This window comes from Monodon monoceros, unplaced genomic scaffold, assembly GCF_005190385.1.
Source record: "Monodon monoceros isolate NGI ecotype Baffin Bay Population unplaced genomic scaffold, NGI_Narwhal_1 Super_Scaffold_11, whole genome shotgun sequence".
NCBI lineage: Eukaryota > Metazoa > Chordata > Mammalia > Artiodactyla > Monodontidae > Monodon > Monodon monoceros.
Genome location: NW_021703767.1, coordinates 57,816,195 through 57,827,370, shown reverse-complemented (window position 1 = coordinate 57,827,370; position 11,176 = coordinate 57,816,195).

Genomic DNA, 11,176 nt, shown 5'->3' with positions numbered 1-11,176 from the left:
TAGTAATACGGAATGTTTTCCCACTCCCAGGACTGGGCAAGAAGCAATAATACAATTGCCCTTCTCACTGGCAGGTGAGCAACTCAAGAAATGGTGCACCAAACCCCACTACACGCTGTCTCCTTCCTCAAGGGGAAGGCAACTCTGCATCCTCGCAGAACCTTGAGTGGACAAGCTCTCCCCTCCGTATCCTCTGTGGAATCTCCAAGGTGACCAGGTCATGCCTTGCACCCCTCAACAGCTACAATCTTCTCTGTAACAGCTCCTTTCAGTTTTCAAAGTACATTCACACATATTAGCTTACTTGGTCTTCTAACCGTTCTGCTTTCTCTAGGTGAAGAAAGCCTCAGAGATAAGTGGTTTGCTCAAGACTGCATGCCTAGTAAGAAGGGATTCTGGGCCAGGAATCCAGGTTTCTCACATGATAGAAGAACTAGACCCACCTAGCTGCTCTGAAAACACCATTTGGGGTTGGACAGTGGGCCTAAGTAAATAAATAAATGAATAAACAAATAAGTTTTAATTTACAAAAGTAGGAAATGTAGCTGAAGATAAATCTCCTGGCCCTAGGTAATAAGACAAAACAAGAATTGGGGATTGGGAAATATTAGCAGCAGAATCTCTACTTATGCAAAAAAAAAATCTTGGTGTCCTTGTTTTCAAATTAATGGGATGAAAAAAGGAGTTATGACAGATCTCCTAGTCTCCCAAATGAAGTGAGTCAGTGCACGCTTTAGTGGCTGAAATTACCTTAAGGCTATGGACAATATATTAGCATTTTCTAAGTTATGCTCATCGTAATTAAAGATGATTGTGTGTTTATGCTTGATAAATGGGGAAGAGAGCAATCATAGCTTTTTATATCCCTATTCCTATGACCTATGAAAATTAGATAATTGATAGTTCTCTGCAAGAAAGAGCCTACCCCTAGTTAGCACTTCTTCCTACTCACCTAAGCAAACCCCCTCACCATTACTTAGCTTTCTGCCCATCCATCTGAAACCAGACTCATATTATTCTACTTCTGCTGTTGCAAACTGAAATATGCCTTTTCATCAGTACTTCAGTCAGCACACCTACTACAATATTTATTGAGAATATACCATGTTAGGCACCAAGCGTACAAAACTGATCAAAGCATCAAAAGCAATCATTCCTACTGATTATACCTGTTTTTTTTAAACAGCAAAATGGCTGATTTAAATCTAACCATTTTATTTTGTATTGAAATATAGTTGACATATAACATTGTTCATTTCAGGTGTACCACTTAGTGATTTGATATTTGCATACATTATAAAATGATCACCACAGTAAATCTAGTAACCATCTGTCTCCATACAAAATTGTGTTATTGACCATATTCCTTATGTTGTATATTATTATGTCCCTGTGGTTTATTTATTTTATAACTGGAAGTTTATCCCTTTTAATCTCCTTCACCTATTTCACCCCTTCTTCCACCTCCCCTCTAGCAACCACCCTTTGTTCTCTGTATCTAGGAACCTGTTTTAATTTTGTTTCTTTTGTTTTTTAGATTCCACATATAAGTAAGAGCATACAATATCTGTCTTTGTCTGACTTATTTTATTTAGCATGATACCCTCTGGATCCATCCATGTTGTCAAAAACGCAAGATTTCTTTCTCTTTACGGCTGAGTAATATTCTATTGTCTGAACATACCATATCACCTTTATCCATTCATCTGTCAATGGGCACTTGTAAATAATGCTACATTGAACATTGGTGTGCATATATCTGCATTTATCTTTTCAAATTAATGTTTTTATTTTCTTCATGTAAATATCCAGAACTGAAATTACTGAACCATGTGGCAGTTCAACTTTTAACTTTTTGAGGAACCTCCATACTGTTTGCCATAGTGGCTGCACCAATTTACATTCCCACCAACAGTGTATGAAGGTTCCCATTTCTCCACATCCTCACCAACACTTGTTATTTGTTGTTTTTTTGAAAATAGCCATTTTGACAAGTATGAGGTTGTATCTCATTGTGGTTTTAATTTGCCTTTCCCTGATGAGTAGCAATGTTGAGAATATTTTCATAAGTCTGTTGGCTATCTGTATGTCTTCCTTGGAAAATGTCCTTTGCCCATTTTTAACTGGGTTGTATGCTTTTTTGATATTGAGTTGTATGAGTTCTTTGTATATTTTTTATATTAAATCCTTATCAAATATATCATTTGCAAATATCTTATCCCATTCAGTAGGCGGCCTTTTCGTTTAGTTGATAGTTTCCTTTGCTGTGCAAAGCTTTTTAGTTTGATGTAGTCTCATTTGTTTATTTTTGCTTTTGTTTCCCTTGCCTTAGGACATATATCCCCAAAAAATATTGCTAAGACCCATGTCAAAGAGTGTAATGCCTATGTTTTTCTTCTAGGAGTTTTATGGTTTCAGGTCTTACATTTAAGCCTTTAATACATTTTGAGTTTATTTTTGATACAGTATGAGAAAGTAGTTCAGTTTGATTCATTTGCATGTAGCTGTCTAGTTCTCCCAACACCATTTATTAAAGAGGCTGTCTTTTCCCCACTATATATTCTTGCCTCCTTTGTCTTAGATTAATTGACCATATAAGCTTGAGTTTACTTCTGAGCTCTCTACCTGTTCCATTGATCTATATGTCTATTTTTATGCCAGTACTATATTATTTAATTACTGTAGCTCTGTAGTATAGTTTGAAATCAAGGCAGTGATACCTCCACCTTTGTTCTACTTTCTCAAGATTGCTTTAGCTATTTGGGGTCTTCTGTAGTTTCATACAAATTTTAGAATTATTTGTTCTAGTTCTGTGAAATATGACACTGGAATTTGGTTAGGAATTACCCTGAATCTGTAGATTGCTCTGGGTAGTATGGACATTTTAACAATATTAATTCTTCCAGTTCATGAGCATGGTATATTTTTCCATCTGTTTCTGTCATCTTCAATTTCTTTCATCAATATCTTACAGTTTTCAGAGTAAAAGTCTTTTTCCCCTTTGGTTAGATTTATACCTATATATTTTCTCACTGATGCAATTGTAAATGGGATATTTTTCTTACTGACAGCTCATTATTAGTTTATAGAAATGCAACAGATTTCCATATATTAATTTTCTACCCTGCAACTTTACTGAAATCATAATTTAGTTCTATAGGTTTCTGGTAGTGTCTTCTGGATTTTCTGTAGATAGTATCATGTCATCTGCAAACAATGACAGTTTTACTTCTTCCTTTCCAATTTATATTCCCTTTATTCTTTTTCTTGTTCGATTGCTGTAACTAGTACTTCTAATACTATATTAAATAAAAGTGGTGACACTGGGAATCCTTGTCTTATTCCTGATCTTAGAGAAAATGCTTTCAGCTTCTCACTGTTGAGTATGATGTTCACTGTCGTTTTGTCATACACAACCTTTATTACGTTGAGGTATGCTTCCTCTTTACCCACTTTATTGAGTTTTTATCATAAATGAATGTTGAATTTTATCAAAAGCTTTTTCTCCATCTATTGAGATGATCATATGATTTTCATTCTTCAGTTTGTTAATGTGGTGTATCACATTGACTGATTTGCAGATACTGGACCATACTTGCATCTTTGGAATAAATCCCACTTGATCATGTTGTGTGACTCTTAATGTATTGTTGAATTTGGCTTGCTAATATTTTGTTGAGGATTTTTGCATCTATGTTTATCAGTGATATTGGTCTGTAGTTTGTATGTGTGTGGGGGGGGTGTCTTTGATTTTGGTATCAAGGTGATACTCACCTCAGAGAATGAATTTGGAAGCATTCCTTTCTCTTCAATTTTTTGGAATAGTTTGAGAAGAATAGGTATTAACTCTTCTTTAAATGTTTTGTACAATTCACCTGTGAATCTATCTGGCCCTGGACTTTCGTTTATTGGGAGTTTTTGAATTCCTGATTCAATTTCATTACTGATAATTGGTCTTTCCATATTTTCTATGTTTTCCTGGTTCAGTCTTGGGAAATTGTACATTTCTAGGAGTTTATCCATTCCTTCTAGGTTGTCCAGTTTACTGACATGTAATTGTTCATAGTATTCTCTTATGATCCTTTGTATTTCTGTGTTGCCAGTGGTAACTTCTCTTTCATTTCCAATTTTATTTGGTCCCACTGTCTTTTTTTCTTGATTAGTGTGACTAAAGGTTTATCAATTTTGTTTATCTTTTCAAACAATCAGTTCTTGCTTTTATTGATCTTTTCTATTTTTTAATTCCTTATTTCATTTTTTTCACTTTCATCTTTATTATTTCTTTCCTTCTACTAACTTTGGGTTTTGTTTGACTTCTTTCTCTAGCCTTTTTTTTTTTTTTTTTGGATGTAAGGTTAGATAGTTTATTTGAGAGTTTTCTCGTCTCCTAAGGTAGGCCTGTATTGCTATAAACTTTCCTCTCAGAACTTCTTTTGTTGTGTCCCATAGATTTTATTTTGGAATGCTGTGTTTACATTTTCATTTGTCTCCAGGTATTTTTAAATTTCCTCTCTGATTTCTTCAATGACCCATATTGTTAGGAATGTACTGTTTAGATTCCACACGTTTATGTCTTTTTAGGGTTTTTTTTATAGTTGATTTCTAGTCTCATACCGTTGTGGTTAGAAAAGATGCTTGATATGATTTCTATCTTCTTAAATTTACTGACATTTGTTTTGTGGCCCAGCATGTGATATCTATCCTGGAGAATGTTCCATGTGCACTTGAAAGGAATGTATGTTCTGCTGTTTGGGGATGGAACGTTCTACATATAGCTATTAAGTCCATCTGAAGTGTTGTTTAAGGCCAACGTTTCCTTACTGATTTTCTGTCTGGATGATCTGTCCATTGATATCAGTGGAGTGTTAACATTCCCTACTATTACTGTGTTACTGTCAATATCTCCTTTTATGTCTGTTAATGTTTGCTTTATGTATTTAGGTGCTCCTTTGTTGGATGCATATATATTTACAATTGTTATATCTTCTTGGATTGATCCCTTTATCACTATGTAATACCCTTCTTTGTCTCCTGTTACAGTCTTTGTTTTAAAGCCTATTTTGTCAGATATAAATATTGCTACCCCAGCTTTCTTTTCATATCCATTTATATGGAATATCTTTTTCACTCCCCTCACTTTCAGTCTGTGTGTGTCTTTAGATATGAAGTGAGTTCTTCTAGGCAGCATATATATGGGTCTCATTTTTTTTATCCATTCAGCCACTCTATGTTCTTTGACTGGAGAATTAATCCATTTACATTTAAAGTAATTATAAATAGGTGTATATTTATTGCCAGTTTATTAATTGTTTTATGGTTTTATAGTTCTCTACTCCTTTTTTATGCTCTTGATCTTCACTTGTTATTTCATGACTATATAGTGTTATGTTTGGATTCCTTCCTTTTCTTTTTTTGTGTATCTATTATAGGTTTTTAGTTTGTGGTTATCATGAGGTTCACATATAAAAAATCTATATCTATTGGTATCTATTTTAAGTTAATCATCTCTTATGCTCAAACACATTCTAACAGCCTTATATTTTTATCTCCCCTGCCCTGTTTTATGTTTTTGATGTCATATTTTACATCTTTTATTTTGCATATCCTTTAATTACTTATTGTGGATATAGATGATTTTACTACTTTTGTTTAATAACCTTCCTACTAGTTTTATAAGTGACTGATCTACTACATTTACTATATGTTTGCCTTTACCAGTGAGATTATTCCTTTCATAATTTTAATATTTCTAGCTGTGGCCTTTTCTTTGCCACTCAGAAAAGTCCCTTTAACATTTCTTGTAATGCCAGTTTATTGGTGACGAACTCTCTTAGCTTTTGCTTGTCTATAACATAGTTTACCTCTCCTTCAATTCTGATTGATAACCTTTCTGGGTGGAGCATTGTTGGTTGCAGGTTTTTTCCTTTCATTACTTTGAATATATTTATTTGTGCCACTCCTTTCTGGCCTGCAAAGTTTCTGCTGAAAAGTCAGCTGATAGTCTTATGGGAGTGCCCTTGTATGTAACTAGTTGCTTTTCTCTTGCTGCTTTTAAGATTCTCGATCTTTAATTCTTGCCATTTTAATTATAATATGCCTTACTCTGGACTGTGCTTCCTGGACCTGGATGTTGGTTTCCTTTCCTAGGTTAGGAAAGTTTTCAGCTATTATTTTTTCATATATGTGACTGCTGCTTCCTCTCTCTCCTCTTCTTGGACCTTATAATGCAAATGTTAGTATGCTTAATGTTGTCCCAGAAGTCCCTTAAGCTATCCTCATTTTAAAAACTTTTTTTCTTTTTTCTGTTCAGCTTGGGTGATTTCTACTACTCTGTCTTCAGACTGCTGATCTGTTCTTCTGTATCAGCTAATCTACTGTGGATTCCTTCTAATGTATTTTTCATTCCAGGTATTGTATTCTTCAGTTCCGATATATATATTTTTTATATTTTCTAAATTTTTGTTGAAGTTCTGTGTTCATCCATTCTTCTCCTGATATCAGTGAGCATCTTTATGATCATTACCTTGAACTCTTTATGGATAGATTGCTTATCTTCATTTTGTTTAGTTCTTTCTCTGAGGTTTTGTTTCATTCCTTCATTTGGAACATATTCCTCTGTCTCCTCATTTTGTCTAAGTCCCTGTGTTTATTTCTATACATAAGGTAGGTTTGTTACATGTTCTAATCTTAGAGAGTAGACCTGTGGGGACCAGCAGCACACTCCCTCTGACCACCAGTACTAGATGCTCCAGGAGTGTCCCCTACATGGACTGCATGCTTTTTTTAGTGCTGCTAATTGTGGGTGAAGTGGTATGTGGGGCTGGCCCCTGGCCTGGCTGGTTGTGAGGCTCTGCCTCATGTGGTTGCTGCAGACCCGTTGGCGAGCAAGGATGGCTCCCCAAGCACCTGGCTGTGTAGCCTGGTGAAGCCCGACTGCTGCTGGCTCATTGGTGGATGGGACAGGCCCCTGGTGTTAACAGGCTAGAGGAAGGATTCCAAAGTGGCACTTGCCAGTGCAGGTGTCAGTGTGGTAGAACAAGATTTCAAAAATGACTGCTGCCAGTGTCTCCATACCCAGGGGGAGTCCAGTTGCCCCCTGTCTCTCTGAGAGGCTCTTCAAGATCAGGAAGTGGGTCTGACCCCAATGCCTTTCAAACTACTGTCTCTGTGCAGGGACTCAGACAATTTAGATTTTGTGTGTGTTCTTTAAGAATGGATCTCTGTTTCCTATAGCCCTTCAGCTCTCTTGAACACAAGCTCCATTTGTTTTCAAAGCCCATCTTTCTGGGGGCTTATCTTCCTGGTGCAGGATCCCCAGGCTGGGAAGCCAGATGTGGAGCTGGGGAGGATCCACATAAGGGAGGATCTCTGCAGTTGCAATATCCCTCCCATTTGTGGGTCACCAACCCAAGTGTGTGGTTCTTGACTAGACTGTGTCTCTACTCCCCTACCTGTCTCATGTGGCTCCTTCTTTATATCTTCAGTTGTGGACAGTCTTTTCTGCTTGTCTTCAGGTTGTTATTATAGATAGTTGCTTTGTGAGTAGTTGTAATTTTGGTATGCCCTTGGAAGGAAGTGCGCTTGGAGTCTTCCTACTTTACCATGGTGATCGCCTCCCTCTCCCCACCCTTTTATAAAAATCCATCTGCAAATGGCTATGCTGCAGGGCAATAAAAGAATGGATATGGTGACTCTGTCCAAGGTGCCACTATAAACACTTCCCTGCCTTTCACCCCCCCAAGAAGAGGAGTCAATGCTTAGATTAAAGTGCAAAATCTGGCACAATTAAACATACAGGAACCCTAATTATAAGTACATAAATAAGATATATGATGTGGAATAAAATCTTAGACTGTAATAAAGTAGGTATTTATATCTGTTGGCAGCTTCAGCCCTCCTGGCAGTGCACCACAGATTGTACTTTAAAGTTTTCATTTTTCCAATAGGAGATTTTTTTTCTGAATGGTAAATAAATACATTGATCTGTTATCAGTAATAGCCCTATGGATTATTAGAACATTTTCTTCCAAGTTACAGTGCCTTTGAAGTTTATTGCTGGTAATTTATTGCAGCATATTTAGCAGAGTAAGGGAAGCTTGGGTTAGGTCAGACTCACAAAGCACCCACATTTCAAACATCAAGGATTCTCTGGAATCTTATATTAACTGACTCAATAGCCTATGTGGTTCCATAGCTGTCTCCTTTATTCTCCCACTTTTACTCACTTAAATTTTATCTGCTTCTAAAAAGAATATTATATGATTTAAATACACATACTTAAAATGAAGGTTAAAGAAACAATTTAGGGGAGAAAGGATAATAATTTTATCCATACCTAAAATGAGATCACTAATGTAATTAAACACTTATTTTATCCACCAGCTTCTTAGTAGTCAAGGCTAACATTAAATGTAATATTATATAGTTACATTAAAAGGAAGCCCACAATTTTACCTGGGGAGGCATTTTCATGGCACTAAATTCCTGGACAATGGTTTTCCATTCTCATCATATATGAAACAGTAAGCAATACAGTAAGTAAAATGAAAAATAATAATTTTGGAGGTGATACTGAAATAGTCTTCAACTAGTTCTTCCCTATATCAAAATTTAATAAAAACCCAACAACACAGAGAAAAGTTTGACGTGAATATAACTTTGTGGGAAGTTAAGATAGCAGTCCTGGTATATAACATCCTGATGATCTCATTTTTTACAAGGATAGAGTCTGAAAAACCTAGATAAGGTACTGCTCAGCCCGTCTCTTTTAACCACAATTTGTCAGTTATACTTTGAGTGGATGTTTTATAGGGGCCACTTCAAGACTGAGATCTTTTAAAGGTGTCTAAACTGCTGATTTTTTTGTGCTGTTGACTGATAACAGTGCTGTGACCATGAGATGGATTTTTGCTAAGTAAAATATAGATGAGGTTCCCTAATGTTTATTATAAGATACTAACTTTGACACCCCCTGCTCCTCTGGTACCACAATCAGAATGAGCTATCCCTGTTCAAGAGAGTGATTTAGCTTACTGACTTCACTGAACACCACCAAGAAAAAAAAAAAATCTACAATTTTTGTCTTAACACAGTATGTATCAAGCATCCAGTCTTTGTCAATAATTCGTTTCTTGAAAGACCAATTAGCTCAAAGTTACAGTCAGAGAATTGGAATCTTAAAATTGTAAGATACTCCTTCAACATTGGAATGTGAACACATCCAGTGACAAGTAACTCACCACTAAATGAGACAGCTCGTCTAGCTTTTAAAACACTCTAAATGTGAGAATGTACTTTTACATAATGCTCTTTTATAAAATTTACTTCTGCCTAACTTCTACCTTCAGTCTTTTCTTCTGCCCTCTGATGCACGCAGGATATGCATGATAAATAGAAAATATCCATTTCAAATCACTGCTATACATTTTGTGTGTGTGTGTGTGTGTGTGTGTGTGTGTGTTTATATCTTTATTGGAGTATAATTGCTTTGAAATGGTGTGTTAGTTTCTGCTTTATAACAAAGTGAATCAGTTATACATATACATATGTTCCCATCTCTCTTCCCTCTTGCATCTCCCTCCCTCCCACCCTCCCTATCCCACCCCTCTAGGACAAAGCACCGAGCTGATCTCCCTGTGCTATGCGGCTGCTTCCCACTACCTATCTATTTTACGTTTGGTAGTGTATATATGTCCATGCCACTCTCTCACTTTGTCACAGCTTACTCTTCCCCCTCCCCATATCCTCAAGTCCATTCTCTAGTAGGTCTGTGTCTTTACTCCCATCTTACCCCTAGGTTCTTCATGACATTTTTTTTCTTAGATTCCATACATATGTGTTAGCATACGGTATTTGTCTTTCTCTTTCTGACTTACTTCACTCTGTATGACAGACTCTAGGTCCATCCACCTCACTACAAATAACTCAATTTCATTTCTTTTTATGGCTGAGTAATATTCCACTGTATATATGTGCCACATCTTCTTTATCCATTCATCCGATGATGGACACTTAGGTTGCTTCCATCTCCTGGCTATTGTAAAGAGAGCTGCAATGAACATTTTGGTACATGACTCTTTTTGAATTATGGTTTTCTCAGGGTATATGCCCAGTAGTGGGATTGCTGGGTCATATGGTAGTTCTATTTGTAGTTTTTTAAGGAACCTCCATACTGTTCTCCATAGTGGCTGTACCAATTCACATTCCCACCAGCAGTGCAAGAGTGTTCCCTTTTCTCCACACCCTCTCCAGCATTTATTTGTTTCTAGATTTTTTGATGATGGCCATTCTGACCCGTGTGAGATGATATCTCATTGTAGTTTTGATTTGCATTTCTCTAATGATTAATGATGTTGAGCATTCTTTCACGTGTTTGTTGGCAATCTGTATATCTTCTTTGGAGAAATGTCTATTTAGGTCTTCTGCCTATTTTTGGATTGGGTTGTTTGTTTTTTTGTTATTGAGCTGAATGAGCTGCTTGTAAATTTTGGAGATTAATCCTTTGTCAGTTGCTTCATTTGCAAACACAAAAATAAGCTCAAAATGGATTAAAGAACTAAATGTAAGGCCAGAAACTATCAAACTGTTAGAGGAAAACATAGGCAGAACACTCTATGACATAAATCACAGCAAGATCCTTTTTGACCCACCTCCTAGAGAAATGGAAATAAAAACAAAAATATACATTTTAATTATGCCATGGGTCAAAAGTTCATCTTTGCCCATAGTGATGTGTAGTGCACCTATATCATTTCAACACAGAAAGCTCAGAGCACAATTGCTTTTTATGGTGTTAACAGCATATGTAATTCTTCTCTATTGACTTAACACTTCTCTTCGTCTCCCTGCGGTGAGAACCTAATCCAAATGTTTTGCGGGCCTGCCCTTCCTACAGTTCCATGGTATTCAATATGCGCTTCCACCCCAACCTAGACCATGACTGGCTGGAATACAGATAAATATCCCAACGAAAGGCCACCAATTCATGACCTGAGTGCTTTGTATTACTAAAAGGAAATGGTCTCATAAGATTCTCTCTCTCTGAAGACAGATGTTAACCTATTGTGGTAATCATTTCACAATATATGTTATATGCCTTAAACTTACAGTTATGTATATCAATTACCTCTTGATAAAACTAGAAAACATTAATTAATTCTTTAAAGATTCTCTCTTA